At 45.3% G+C, this 14,956-nt stretch overlaps 1 protein-coding gene across 7 annotated transcripts in view; it reads right to left on the minus strand.

Annotated features, from left to right (window-relative positions):
- KIAA0513 overlaps nt 1-14,956 on the minus strand; it is a 52,074-nt gene that overhangs the window by 21,128 nt on the left and 15,990 nt on the right. The window contains exon 1 of one of the 7 annotated variants that reach the window (XM_083513752.1): nt 4,134-4,304. The exons of the other annotated variants lie outside the window; for them this stretch is intronic. The gene's annotated coding sequence lies outside the window, so the exon portion shown is untranslated. Of the gene's footprint in view, nt 1-4,133; nt 4,305-14,956 lie in introns of those variants that run through there. 7 annotated transcript variants of the gene reach the window in all.

The following is a 14,956-nucleotide window of genomic DNA, read 5'->3' on the forward strand; positions in this document are numbered from 1 at the left end:
TCTGCGTGATTAAAAATGCAGAGGTTCTGAGTCAAGGTCAAAACGCTAGAGTTCGGGTGGTCATCCTCTGGCCCAAGGCCCAGCAGGGTTTACAACTTAGCCCACGAGTCTTTTCTTAAAACCATGCCCACCTCTGAATCAGCTGATGCCACTCCAATGGGCATGTGGGTGGCATTCAATTCTGCACTGGCTCTGCGCAACAGTTCCCTATAGCAGGTTAAATCCCCCCATTAGCTAATGTTTAAGGTTTGTGTGATTTTAAGGTTAATTCCTGCTCAGTTTTGAAGGATTCAGAGCAAATTCCTTCCTGACGAGGAAGGGCTTTTGCAAGTTTAAAAAAGGGCTTTCCCTCTGTTTCAGCAAGCACTCTAGGACTCAAATTGCCAAATCACCTGAACGCCCTGGTGACACCAGGTGAATGACATGTGAGCAACCCCACCCTCCTGTCAAATTTGGCCCCTGAGGCCCATCCTAATAAGGAACTGCTCCACGGAGCCAAAATGTCCCCCGTCCCAACACCACTACCTCATGCTGGCTCTATAGAGACACATAAATAAAATGCTGCCATATTATTTTGATCAAATGACTAGAAGTTGCAAAAATGAAACTGTCTTACTTCATAAATCCCCTTTCAAGGTGTCCTTCACAGCTGCTCCCCCTCCTCCCCTTGCAAACTTAGTTAATTAGGGTGCAACTGAATCAGTTCAGTGCTTATAAGAATGTTTAAAGAATGAGTATGCAAGACTGCAGGAGAAGTGCCAAGTTTAGTTTCAAGATCTATGAAAGACAAAGTTCTGCTCTGGATGCATCAAATTGTAGCACAGTGAGCCTTCTGTCTTTCGGCACTCAGGCCAGATAGCCGAGAGGGGTTCTTGGTGGCTCCTCCAGCAGATTGGCCAGACCTTAAGCATCAACACCTTGAGCTAAGCAAAGAGTTAACAGGTTGGACTGTACTTTAGATGGAATCAACTTTATTCCTATGCTAAAGGGGGGAGGGGAGAGAGAGAGAGAGAGTCCTTTTACTTGTTACTTGGACCTTGTTATGCTTGGAACAAACACTGCAAAAAAAATATATAAATAAAATCCTGCAGGAGCTGTCCAGAGTGCTGTTAAGGCTCTCCACTTCTCCAATTATTTTAATATACTCTGGCTTTCCACTCTTGTGCCAAGGATCTCAGAGCAGATGTGGGGAACTAGGTGGAGAACAAAGAGACGAGTGTGTAAATTAGTGGGGGGGAGTGTTCAAATCTCTGGCTTTTGCATAGCAAGAATGTAGCCTATTTTAGTTTATTTTTACATTTACACCCCACCTTTGCTCCAAGCAGCTCAAGGCAGCATACATGGTTCTCCTCCATCTCCATTTCATCCTATCAACATCCCTGTGAGGTAGGTTAGGCCAAGAGACTGATTGGCCCAAGGCACATTTCACTGCTGAGTGGGGATCTGAGCCCTGGTCACCCAGTTCCTAGTCCAACACACTAGCCACTACACCGCGCTGGCCTTCTGTACCGAGGTGAGTGTCATGCCCATTGCTCTGCTCATTTATACCTCAGGGCCCTGCCCACCCCTGGCATATGTCCCCACTCCCCCAAAAGGAAGCCCCCAAGGGAATGTGTCCCTCTCCATCCCTGTTCTATTGGCTCAGCAGCAATCCTGGCCCACATCCATTGCAAAACCAACCCCCTGTATGCCTGCTCTCCCAAACTGCATCAGCTGATCCCAAAACTTCAAACAACAGTGAGATGTTTCCACATTCTTCCAACAAATGGTCTGATTTATTTTATTTATTTCACAAAATTTATATGCTGCTTGACTATTAACCCCCCCAAAAAAAACCTCAAATTAGATTACAAAAAGAATAAAACAAAGAAATTATAAGTAAAAACAAATTAAAAACAACTATTTTAAACATGCAAAAGTAATTAAAACAAACAATAAGCTAAGAACGTGATTAAAACACATGTAAACATCTTACATATCTGGACAGACTTGCCTAAATGCAGGCACTGAAAAGGGCATAGTGAAGATGCCTGCCTGGTATCAATAGGCAGGGAGTTCCAAAGTGTAGGTGCAGCCACATTAAAACATTGGTTTTTTTTAACAAATGAGGAACAAGTATTATGTGGCACTGCGCTAGTTCTGCAGATCAAAGAGGTTCAGGTGAGAATATCTATGGGGTTAGATGACCTGGCAGGCGAGTCTTAAAATGTACCTTATACCTAAGGTAGCAAAGCAATTTACAACAAAATCCAGTCACACATTTCTTCATGACAGCAACAGCAGCTTTCCAAAATGGTAACCAGAAGACAGCTTTGAGCAGCTGAAATAATTAAAGCAGGTGGCCCCCTCCGTAATCAGCTAATTGACTGCATATCTGGGGTTAAGGACACAGAGCCCAACCAAGACTGACACCGAATTAGCCCAGATAGTTAAGGAAAATACCAGCTGAATCTCTGGATGTTTTCCAGGAAAGGGCAGAAGCTGGAGTCACCCCCATTAGTAGTACACCTGATCAATGCCTGCAAGGAAGCTGCATCTTCTTAACAGAGCAATGAGAACCTGCCACCCACGCCAGAGTTTCTTAACATCAAACACAATGTGAAAAAACTGCAATGGCTCCAACCACTACCAGTTTCTGTACTAAGGATTTGAAAACTTGCTGACCCAGCTGCAGGGTTCCAGAGTGATCAGCCATGGCACTAAGCGTGGCGCCAAACCAGCAGAAACACAATCTTTATGGAGACGTCAAGGGATTAGTAAAGGAATTCAATAAACCTTTTTAAACCATGACTTAAAACACAAAAATTCCTCCTCTCAAGTCTAAATTCTGCAATTCAAATTAACAAGCAAGCATGTTTTGCATAATTTATTTTGCAGATCATTAGGCCGTGGCAGCTGCCTCCTTCCTCCCCCTTGCAAGATTCCAGCAAATTTTGCTCATACACTTTGAAGCTGGATTCTGCAGCCTTGAGAACTAAATACTTGATTTGTTTTTTGTGCACGGGGTGTTAAAATAAAGGCTGTACATCTATTAAAGATGAATTCAGGGGTCCAGTTCAGAATCCCATTTTTCACAGGGTAACCCCAAAATGAACACAGCTTTGTCAATGTTGCATCACAGCCTCACCAGTTTGTCAAAAATATGCATGTCAGAGGGAAAGGGATATGCTAGAACCTTTCCTCCTGATGAGTTACCTTTCTACGTGCAGGAAATATTTATTTATGAAGATTAGCATTCAACCAAATGTGATCCTGCCTGCAATCTGAAGTCGCATGGTCCAAACCCAACCTGTGAGACCCAAAAGCTACACCACGATTGCTTACAGTTTGCCTCACTTCTTCTCCCCTCTACAGTAAAATCAGTAAAAATATAAGAAGAGCCTACTGGATCAGGCCAATGGGCCCATCTGGTCCAGCATCCTGATCTCATAATGGCCAACCAGTATGTAGGCACTAAATTTTCCTTGTAAATTTTGGACTTGTACTATAGTCACTCCCCTGGTCGCCTGTGGCGAGTCAAAACTGCTTATAGATGAGGAAGCTTTACAGAAATGGGTGGTCCTTGTTTTACTTAGCCCCACAATGACTCACACAGGAATGTATGAGAAGGCAGTAACTCTTAGTCTTTACGTACAGTGGCCTTCCCCACCCTGCAGTGCTGACTGGGGTTGATGGGAGTTGTAGCTCAAAACCCCTGGAGGGTGCCAGGTTGGAAAGGCTGCTGCTTCTTTTTTGGGTAGAATGTTTCATAATAAAACGCCACTGTTCAACTTCAACAAACCCTGTAGGGTGTTACATGCATACACCTGTCTCATATGAGAAAGAAAACAAAGCGGGGACACTGTCAAATAACTACATCATTGAATGCACGTTTAAAGCTTTAACTGTCTGTGACACAGCCTCCCCCTGTGTGAGCAGCTGGAGGCCTGACATAGCATAGCGCCTGTTTATATAGAAAATGATTGTGTTCAGTTTGGCCTGTAACAACCATTCTGTGTTGCATTAGATTCTTGGAAAGACCCACATCCTAAACTTTGCTGGTCCGATAAGGGGCAGAACAAAATTTGAGTTCAGTGAATGACCAAGATTAGAGATAACACCAAAAAGGTTTTTCCAAAACCCAGTAATCCAACCTGCAGAGCTGGCTGGGGCTGATGGGAATTCTAGTTCAGAACTCCTGGAGGGTCCAAGGTTGGGAAGGGTTCTTCAGAGGCTCCCCGTCTCGGTCCCTGGCTTGGGCAGTGACTCTTGTCTCGATCCTCCTGGCTGCAGGATTTTTCCTCTCTCTCTTTCTCCACTTCCCAGCTTTGTTAAACCTTGAGTTACAGAAGACCCTGCTGCAAGGAGGGAAGGTGACAGGGCAGAAAAGAGTGAGATGGGACTCTGTATCACAAGCACAACAGCTGCAATTTAAGCTGTCTCTCTTCCTTCACAACCTGTATTTAAATGGGTCTTTTCTCCCATCCTCTTTCCCCAAGATGGCAACTTCAAAAAGAATGCCAGGCATCCTAAGCAGAACGAATGGCCTCCATTCAGCTCAGGCTGTGCGCGCAATGTGCATAATTATGCTGTCAAAAAACCCGGAAGCACATTTGTGCCCTACATGGCGATAAAAAGGGAGCCCAAGCTAACCGACTGGTGCATGTAGGCAGAAGTGGTAACCTCAATGTTGGAAGATTCAGGACTGCCAACAGAAAGTACACAGTTGCATGGTAAAAGCATGGAATTTGCTCCCATTAGAGGTAGTGATGTCCACCAACTTGGATGACTTTAAAAGAGAATTAGAACAATTTGTGGTGGTGGAGGAAGAGGATTTCAGTGGCTACTGGCATGATGGCTATGTTCTGTCTCCATTGTCGAAAGCAGCTGCTGGGAATCACAAGAATGCTGTTGCACAACTGAGTCCGGCTTGCAGGTTTCCTGCTGGTGCATCAGGTTGACCACTATGAGAACAGGATGCTGGACTAGATGGGGCTTTGACCTGATCCAGCTGCCAGACTCTTCTTATGTTCTTAGCATTCTTCAGAATGAGCTGGCTGATTGGCCGACAGCGGACAGAGGGACCTCTGCAAGAGAAGGTGTCCCCAAATAATCCTTGCTATGACTTTATCCACCCTGTTACACCCTGCTAAGTTCATGGGGGGGGGGGAAGACTTTGCCCTGGAAAGCTTCTAACTTTAAACTTCTCACGTTCACAGCTCTGTCATCAGCAGATGCTCAATATAGACGGGTGCCAAATGAAAGCTGAAACACTGCAGGGTGAAGAGCAGCTTTAAGAATGATCTAATCCAAAAGGGCGGCTGATATGCCCAAGTCGGAAATGTACACAATGTGCAGCTGAGAGGCTCGGATTTGGGTCTCGCCTCTCCAACAGGCCAATTTACTCACTATGGCTGCTTACACAGCATGTATTTCACATTCTCTACCCCACCCCTAGAATCCAGTGAACTGTAGTTTTAAGGGTGCTGGGAACTGTAGCTCCATGAAGGGCAAATTATAATTCCCATGACTCTGGGTGGGTTTGGGGAATGTGCCTTAAACATATGGTGTGTGCACAACCTATGACTCAAAGACAGGGAATCTGTAGCTCTGAAGATGTCATTGGACTGCAGCTCCCACCGTCCCTGACCATCACCCATGCTGGCCAAGGCATGATGAGAGTTGTAGTCCAACAACATCTGGGAAGGTCACAGATCCTTAATGTCAGCCCAGGAGGGGAATGAAGAATAAGCATTTGTTTCCAGAATCCAGGAGTGAAAAGCAAGATCTGATTTCCACAAGGCCTTACAAGCCTGCACTTCACCATCTTTTACATATATGGAGAAGTGCCCATAGACCCAAACTATTCCCTTCCTAACGCCCACCCTTCCCTTCTACCTAATTTTTTGCTGCTCATCAGTGGTTTTCCCGCAGGTGCTCCTGCTCCTGTGGCACTTGCAGCTGCTTGCTGTAAAAAGAGCAAGCCTGCTTTAAGAACCAAAAATTATTCCCTCCCAAGTCAACTGCAATATATTATTTTCCCAGCTGGGCTCCGGCCTCTCAGCTCCCTCCACTTGGCAGGCCCCATATTACCACCAGCACCCTCCCTTTCTCTGTGATGTGTCCTCATTACATATAATTGCACCCCTTCCTGTGGAACGAGGGGCCGAGCAGCAGCAGCACTGCAAAGACTCAACACGGCAGCTGCTAGCTCCAGGGAACCTGTTATTTGCTTCTGACAGGATGTGAGCCCTCCTTCAACTTGAAAAGCCATGAAGATGAATCCAGCAATTTCAGCAGGTGATGAGCCAAGCATCTCGAAACGGCACTTTCTCCTACAGCCCTGAGAAGCACCCCATGCAAAACACTTGCACCCTGAAACTCCATTCTCTCATACAGCCAGTGTGTTTTTGTTTAACTGGTATTAATAGCTTTTGTTGCATCTTCCAAAAAGAAACAAAAATATATTCAAACAATAATATAGCCAGCATGCTTGACTGAACAGGGCGTGGAGGAAAAGGAGAATGAAGTGCAATTAAGACACATCCATCAAGGAATGTCAGTTCCTAAAAACCCCCAAAAGAGCATCCCAGCCCCCCGCAATTCTCCAGAAAACACAGGCCATCTCAAAGACCCTGGAAAGTGAACCAGCCAGTGGAAATCAATCCCTGCACCATGAATTATGGCGGCAAAATAGCCAATAAACTCAAATAAAAACACAGTAAGTATTTGCAAAGAAGGTAAAAGTGAGGGTGATATATAATACAGAAGAACTGGGGAAGAAAGAGAGGGAAGAATAATAAAAGGGTAAATATAAAACCCGAAGCAGATTTGGGAGAAGGAGTTCACACAAAATCTGTACATCATCAATGGAATACTTTATTTTGCATAATACACTTTCATTTGGTCTATAATCCCAGAGCTTTAGATACCAAGGTGCTGATAAGGAATGCAAGAGTTACCGAGGCATAATTTCTTCAACTGGCAAAAACAGGACAAAGCCTGTGAAGGAGACCTCTGAATACAGAGCACTGCAAGTATTGCAGAAAGCTAGTCATCTTCCATTTAATCAGCTTTCCATAATAACTGCAGGCACAACCGCCTTGCGCATCTCTGAAATCTCCAACACCTATGAAAGGCAGCAGGAATGAAATTCACACAGCCTGAAGCCCAAGAAATGTGTCCTGAATTAAGCACCCCTTGCAGCTTTACGAGAACTTAAAAGCACAGCACAAACCTCCCGTTATCTTGCACAACAGCCCTACGCAGTAAAGACCGACAAGATTACCTGCTCATCCACTTGCTGTCAGAAAAAGAAAGACTCAGAAGATGTGTGTTCATGCACACACACAAATAAAAGTCACTTGAACTTCAGCTGAGACAAGGAAGGAGGGAAAGAGGAGGAGAATTTCAGTGCAGCTTGCTGAGAAACTCAGCCATCACCATCCATTTGTCACTGGAGTGTGGCGCACATCGCAGTCCTTGTGCACCTTATTGCCAAGGGAGCCACACGTACACCCACACACGCCCTCCCCAGTCCCAATAGGTCAGCTGTTTCCCCCACCTCTTATGATCTCCAATGAGCCAGCAGTGCATGGCCAATGGACTGCCTGGGGATGGCAGGAGACAGTGCTCAGCCTCTCTTTAGTGGCAAGATCAATGCTCAGGGGTTTCTCCCAGACACTACCTCCACAACCTTCCCCCCCTTTTTTTTGCAGGAGATGCTTTACAACAGTTCCTCTGAATGCACTAAGTTGTGTTGCCGGCAAATACATCTCTATCCTCCTTTGGAGCAAAGGACCACTTTGCAAGAGTCTCCAGGCAGTTTGCTCCTGCGCAGATCAATGGAGCGAGGCAGATGCATTGCTAACTCTAAAATAAGCCAGTGGGTGAGCTGCCTTTCCTGGCATTTGGCTCCACGGCCCATTTCTGCCACATAACTCTAAAACATAAAAGGGCTATCCTCAAGAGGCAAGTCTTTTTATGGTGAAGGGAAAGGGGGAGTAATATAAACACTTATGTTCCTGCAATACGGGGAACAAATTCAGATATGGGAGACCTTGACCGTCTTCATTGTGGCCAAGGACTCAACATGTGAGGTTGGGCAAGTCTCAGCCTCAGTTTCCCATCTGCAAAATGGATGAATCTGTCAATTTCAATTCCTCACAGTTTATCATTTTTCACAGTCTTAGGTTAAACCCATCACATTTCCACATCAATTTGCAGTTTTTCTGGGGAGGGTGGGGGTAGTCCTAAAAAAATATGCTAGCATTTTAGTGCTCATTTGTTCTAATAACTGTCAGGGCTCCTTTACCTCTACCCTTTTAAGACATTTGTATATGTGATTCTTTCTAATAGACACAATATTGCAAGTAATTTCCACTAATACTGTACATTTTTGTACAGTATTTTAAAATATATATATCATATTCTATTCAGACTTTCCCCATAAACACACATTTCTTTACACACTTGTTTGGCTGGAAAACAGCATGCACTGCAAAATTTGGAGAAATGCAAAGTTTGAAGGACAGGTGCCTTTCGGTTCACGTATTATTATTATTATTATTATTGGAAATGCAAATTAGGTAGGCTTAGCAAAATGTGAACTAAACTGAATTTCTCCCTATTTCCCAGAGAATAGTGGCCTACCATACAGGAATGTTATGAGCTGAACATAAGAAATACAGGGTGAGTCTTTTAAAAGAGGCCCCGTGGAATATGTGTACTCTGTATCCATGGGGCCTCTTTTAAAGGACTCACCCTGTATTAATGTGTACACCAGAACATATGACCACATGTGCAATACTGAAATGCCAGCCAAGACAGAAAACACTCCTACCCTTAGGGGTTTAGTGATTTCTGTCATGTCCTGTCTTTGCTGCAACCAGTGGTGTTTCCATTCCGCTACAGTTCAGCTTCTGCCAAAACCTATGTGATTCACTTTGCTATCTGCTACGGTTGAAATGAAAGTAGTTAATTATGTAATTAGTTACAACTTAATTTCATGAAAGTTAAATGTCCAAAACAATGCAGAAAACATTGTTTAAGGAACGCTAATCAAATTAACAGTAGGGATAGCTGGGATAGCAAACTGGCAGCTGGGATAGCTCAGTCAGTACAGCATGAGACTCCTAATCTCAGGGTTATGGATTCGAGCCTCACGCTGGGCAAAAGATTTCTGCATTGCAGGGGGTTGGACTAGATGAGCCTTGTGGTCCCTTCCAACTCTACTATTCTATGAAATACCACTCATATTCGCTTGCAAGATTGCCATTCCTGACCTTGGATGAACATGCAAACTTCAGCAATGTCTGCTAACGTTTCCGTTTCTGACTGAATATTCTGACATTCCTAGCACCTTACACAATTGCTTAGGAAACAAGGAGGGCAACTATTGGATTCTCTGCTCTGCAAGACTTATGTGATGTTTTTGTGAACTGAAGTCTCCACCTTGGATGCCTTTATAGGAAGCTGATCCAATTGCTGGAAAACCACCACTTGGGAGTGGGGTGGGAACCACAGCTGCTGTAATTGTGGGAATGTGGGAATATGAACACACACACACACACACACACACACACACACACGGTGAGCTTGGAGGGGGCAGGTGCTCACCAGCAGACCTGCCCCCTCATGAGATAAGCAGGTTGGGGGCAGCCCCTACATACAAAGCAGGCTGCAAGCACTGTTGATCCTCCTGCAGTCTGTTCAGCCCAGCTGGCCCAAAATTACACACACACACACACACACACACACACACACACACACACACACACCCCCGCCAGCTTTCAACTTACAAGGAGGAAAGGCATCTCCATGCTAAGCCCAGGGGATCAACACAGCATGAGCATACAGCTTTGAATGCAAACACAGCAGCCTCTCATTTTGCAGGAGGGAGATTCTGCAGAGAAATCTGCTGCATCTACGTCAGAAAAGGAAAATTATTCTCCTGGTGACTCATATTCAGTGACATTTAACAAAGGCGGGGGGGGGGGGAGAAGAATAAAATCCTATCAGTACCTGCTTCCTTCTTCTGGGTGAAATTCAAGAGCTGGCTTGATTTATCTCGCCTGCAGCCTTGTGACCAGAGAGAGACCCCTTTCTCCCCTCTGTGCTTCCAGAGTTCTGCTGGGAAGGGGAAGATTGATGAAACACTCTTGAGAACCACAGCTCCATGAAGGGAATGGGGCTCTCTTAAAACAACTCTCAGCATCCGGGGGGGGGGGGGAGCAATGAGTGTTAAAGTGGTATAATAGTGCTTTAAACATATGACGTGAAAGTAGAAAGTGGGAAGGAGAAGAATAGGAGCTGAGGAATCTTCAAACAAACAAACAAACAAACAAACACTGAAGGAGACTTAAGTCACATCTGCAATTTACATTAAAAGCTGAGAGTTGTTAAGAGAACCCCTATTCCCCTCACAGAGCCACAATTCCAGAGTGATTTAACTGTCCATCCTCTTCCCAGGGAATTCTAGGGCTTGTCCCAGGGTGGATGGGCCACAACAATTTAAAATACAATATTAAAACAAATTACAATCACAAGAATAGGGCGAGTCCTGAAAATATACCTCTCAAGTGTCAAAGGCATTTGGCGAAAACTGTACAGTGAAGGTGCCAGGCGCATCCCAGTGGGGGAAGAGTTCCACAACTTTGGGGCTGCCCCAGAGAATGTACCCTCCTGGGCCATCACCACCACCCAGCGTCACAGGAACTACCAAGAGGGCCCCCTCTGCCGTAGCGCCTGAGAGGGTGAGAAGGGAGATATATGGGTCAGCCACTGTGGGAACAGGTTGCTGGCCTAAGATGGGCCACTGGCCAGATCCAGCAAGCTCTTCTTATGTTCACCTCTGTCTTCTACATGGAATCTGAAGTACCTCTGAGCCCCATACAGAACAATTTCTCCAGCACTTACTCCCAATATCCCTCAACATAAACAGGAGAAGAATCCACCTTCCTCATTTATATTTATTCTGTGATGCTCCGCTAGCTGCCTTCTATCCTTACACGCATCATACCTTTTCTTCCTCTGGGAAATTAATAAAAGCTGCAGCTGTGGAAGAAGAAAAGCGAGGCAGGCAGCCCGCTTCCCATTTCTATCTGGCCATGGAACTTTATAGGCTAATAAAAATAATTAGTTGCCATCAGGGCAGGAAATGAAGAGGCAGCCGGTCAATTCTTAACTTCATTTGGGCATGGCATGATGCAATCTAACACGGTCCCCCGAACACATTGGGAAATGAAGCTTGTCATTTCCCCCACACAGATCCAGGCTCTGGGCTGAAGGCGAAATGCCCCCTGCCCTAAATCCAAGAGGCAGCAGTACCCCCAGACCCAGCAACTGAGGCATGGCTCTGTTTGGCTGCTCTCTGCTGGAATACCCCCTTCCTTTATGAATACCTTCGTTCCCCAACATTTTAGCTGCTAAGTGCACAAATATTCCATTTTATCTTTGGAAAGGTTTCTCATGTGCCTTAGATATATGTGGATATTCCAGGTTTCCAAGTAGCCTGGAAGTACTTTATTCATTTATTAATCATACTTATAGTGTGCCTTTCCACAAAGGGCTCAAGTCGGGTGGCATATATGGATTCTTCCTTCCCCGTTTCCCCCGCATAGATTCACAGAACAACCCTGAAGGGAAGGTTAGGCTCTGAGATAATGACTAACCCCAAGCCACACAGCGAGCTTCATGGGGAAAATGATCTTTCAGAAACCTTAGATTTGGTCAGGCTAACAGTTCATCGAGCCTCCTCCAAACTGCAGAATCTTCCCAGGCTCTCAGGAAGAGAAGGGTGTTTTGAAAAACCAGATCCTTCAAACAGGAGAGGCCATGGATTGAACCTGGGTCCTTCTGCATGCAAAGCAAGTACTCTACCCCTGAGCTGTGGAAGCCATGCTAGAAGCATCCCATCCCTACTAGGCTTGGATGCTGAGCAAAGATCTGCCCAGCTCTATAAGAGAGTCAGACCTCCACAGAGGCCACTCACTCATTAATCAGCAACCAAAAAGGATTATTTGATACTTGACACTAAGGCAGTTTAACTTCGCCAGGAAAAGATTAGATTTCTGATTTTATGTTTGCTGTCATTCAGTTTCTATCTCTCACACACATTCACACTCACATTCTCTCTCTCTCTCTCTCTCTTTCCCACACCCACACCCCTATACTGAAGCGGCCTTGGAAATAAAAAGATAGCCCATAGCTAACATGATGAGACTCTGGAAGTGTTTTCAACCCCTCCCCCTTCAACGTGCCAAAATAAAGAGCCAGGCAGCTGTGCGTCAGCCTCCTAGTAGCAGCCCTTGGAGAGGGATAAAGACTCAAGGAGAGGTGAAGGATTTTCTGCTGAAGAGAGAATGCATCTGTTCGCCTAGTTCCCTTCAGAGAAAGAAGCAGAGCTGGTGCTGGCACCCAGCATCCGTGGGCAGTTGCTGGGCCGCCAACAAGGCCCACCACTGAGGGGCCCTTTAAAATTAATTCTGCTCTAGGGCCACTATTTCCCATAATGCCCTGCAGTGCCACCACGCTGGGAACCATTATGGGAAATGAAAACGAAGGCTAGACCCAGCTGCTTGGTACTGCTCAAAGTGCTACCTCACTGCTGCCACCAAATAAAACCAACAAATACAGCTCACTGATTGAAGAAAAACATCAGAGGGGTCCTTGTTTAGAGAACCTTCAAACCTGACGCCACCCATGAAAGAAAGATACGCTTCTCAGAGTTTGGAGCATAGGGTGTAAGATGTTAAAATCTACCTTGTAAAGGAGGTACTAAACGGCTTGATTTAATTATTTCTAACCTTCATAGCCCCACAATCCTTGAGAAGCTCAATGAGAACTATACAGTGTTTCCATGCAGCCCTGCTAAGCAGGGACCCACTTAGATTCAGCAAAGCTTCCACATTTGCTGCTTCAGGCCATGGCTGTTGAAGAGGATGCAAGCTAAAAAAAATAAATGGATTCCTTTTTTTCTTTTGCATGTGGTGGAAATATCCGTTTATTGTGAAAGCTATCAAATTACACAAATTAGGACACGATGCTTTACTTTGCTTTGCTTTTATTATTGTGTTGCTCATTCAGTTTGGAAGGAGAAATATGAGCCAGCAATTTTAATAATGCTGTTTCTAGACTTTGGAGATGTCAAAAAGTATCATGATTCCTGAACAACTGAAACCACGTACTGCTCCCTCTCTGGCTTCTACGTCACCATAATTCTTTCCCACATACTGTCAATCGCTTCCAGGGATTTTTCTTAACAGCTGGAAGCTCAGGGCAGTATCTAGGGGACCCATTCTGTCAGTGCAATGATTTCTGTTTTGCACAATAGGACTCCATCTTCCCCATGTCTCCTCCCCCTATATTTCCCCCAATCTAGTCCAGAGGGTTGGGGGAACCACTAGAACAAATTTAGGGGGTAAGGAAGGGAAGCCCTCTTGCACAAGCCAAAATCCTTGCTCTGACAGGAGATGTTACTTAGTGTTAGTTACCACTCTTACTCTTTAAATGTAATAACCTAGGGTGGTGGGTTTTTTTAGGGGGAAGCCAAATCTGTAGCCCAAAACTAAATCCTGCCCTTCTTTCTGTATTTGTGTAGAATTATGAACACCATATAGTAGGGACCCTCCAGGTGTTGCTGAACTACATGTCTCAGGTTAGCCACCCTTGCCCTACAGATCTCTACCAAAGACAGCAACTGCACCTTACCTAAGGCTGCTTGCCTCCAGCACAGCTAGTTATGCAGAGTACAAATACTAAGTGGGGACTTTGCCAGATTATACTAGTGTCCACAAAAAACAAGAATACGTGGGAAGCCCTTTCCCTAAGATAACACAGAGATTAAGCCATGCTGGATCAGGCCAGCATCCTGTTCTCACAGTGGCCAACCAGGTACTTGTGAGAAACCCACATGCAGAATCCAAGCACAAAAGCACTCTTCCCCTCCTGTAGTTTCCAGCCACTGGCATTCAGAAGCTTTGTTGCATCCAACCTTGGAGGCAGAGCATAGACATCTTTGCTAGTAGCCATCATTTATAGCCTTATCCTTCATGAATTTGCCTACTCCTCTTTCATCTAGGTTGATGGCCATTACTGCCATGTGTAGGAGCAAGTTCCCTATCGCATCACGACTCTTAGAATTGTCTCTAGATCCAAAGCAACCAGGGGGGAGTAATCTTGTGGTATCTGGGTTAGGAAAATCTCTTGTTGTCTTCTTTTGACATCTGCCAGGAATGCGGATGCCACGGCTTGTGGTCTTGGGTGTGTCGGCATATTTGTTTTGCAAGCATTAAGTGGAAAACACTTAAAACCTCAGACCAGGAAGCGTATCATGACCATCACACTAGAGGTTCCAAAGCATTCAAACATTTTCGCAACCATCGCATCACCAGAGGTTATTGTAATGCCACTTGGGGCATGGAAGTGTCAATGGCTGTGGGAGCAACCAAAGGACATGATTTTCATCCCTTTGGCTCTTCTGGGATGAGGAGGCATAGAAGTTACCAGGACATTTTGTTTGTTTACTTTTGCTTGCCCCATGAATAGAAACAACTGTGGTTGCACTGCTGGACTAGAACCAGGGAGATCAGGGCTATGTGCACATTAGTGGCTTAAAACAACAAGGTCGTTCCCCCCTGCTGCATTTCAAGTAGGTGATATTTTTTATGCTGCTGTACACACAAGAGAAGGTGTAGGCTTGTCTTCGCCTGGTGTGCAAAACCTGGTTTGCTTCCTGCACTAACAGCCCTCCCCCAATTCCTAGCCAATGAAGCTGGTCATCTGGGCATGTGCTGTCATCTGCCCATCACTTTGACTGATGGGAGAGATACAACACTCACTGAGGAGAAAGGAAGTGGATGTCTGCTAGAAGGCACAATACTGAAGCTGCTCTCCATCCAGGGCGAGGTGTGTTTTGCCTCCGGTGTGGCATGCATGACACAGGCCAGAGGCAGAACAGCCTTGGGATATGTGCAGG

This window comes from Podarcis liolepis (genome assembly GCF_965112155.1).
Source record: "Podarcis liolepis genome assembly, chromosome: 7".
In the NCBI taxonomy this organism is placed as follows: domain Eukaryota; kingdom Metazoa; phylum Chordata; class Lepidosauria; order Squamata; family Lacertidae; genus Podarcis; species Podarcis liolepis.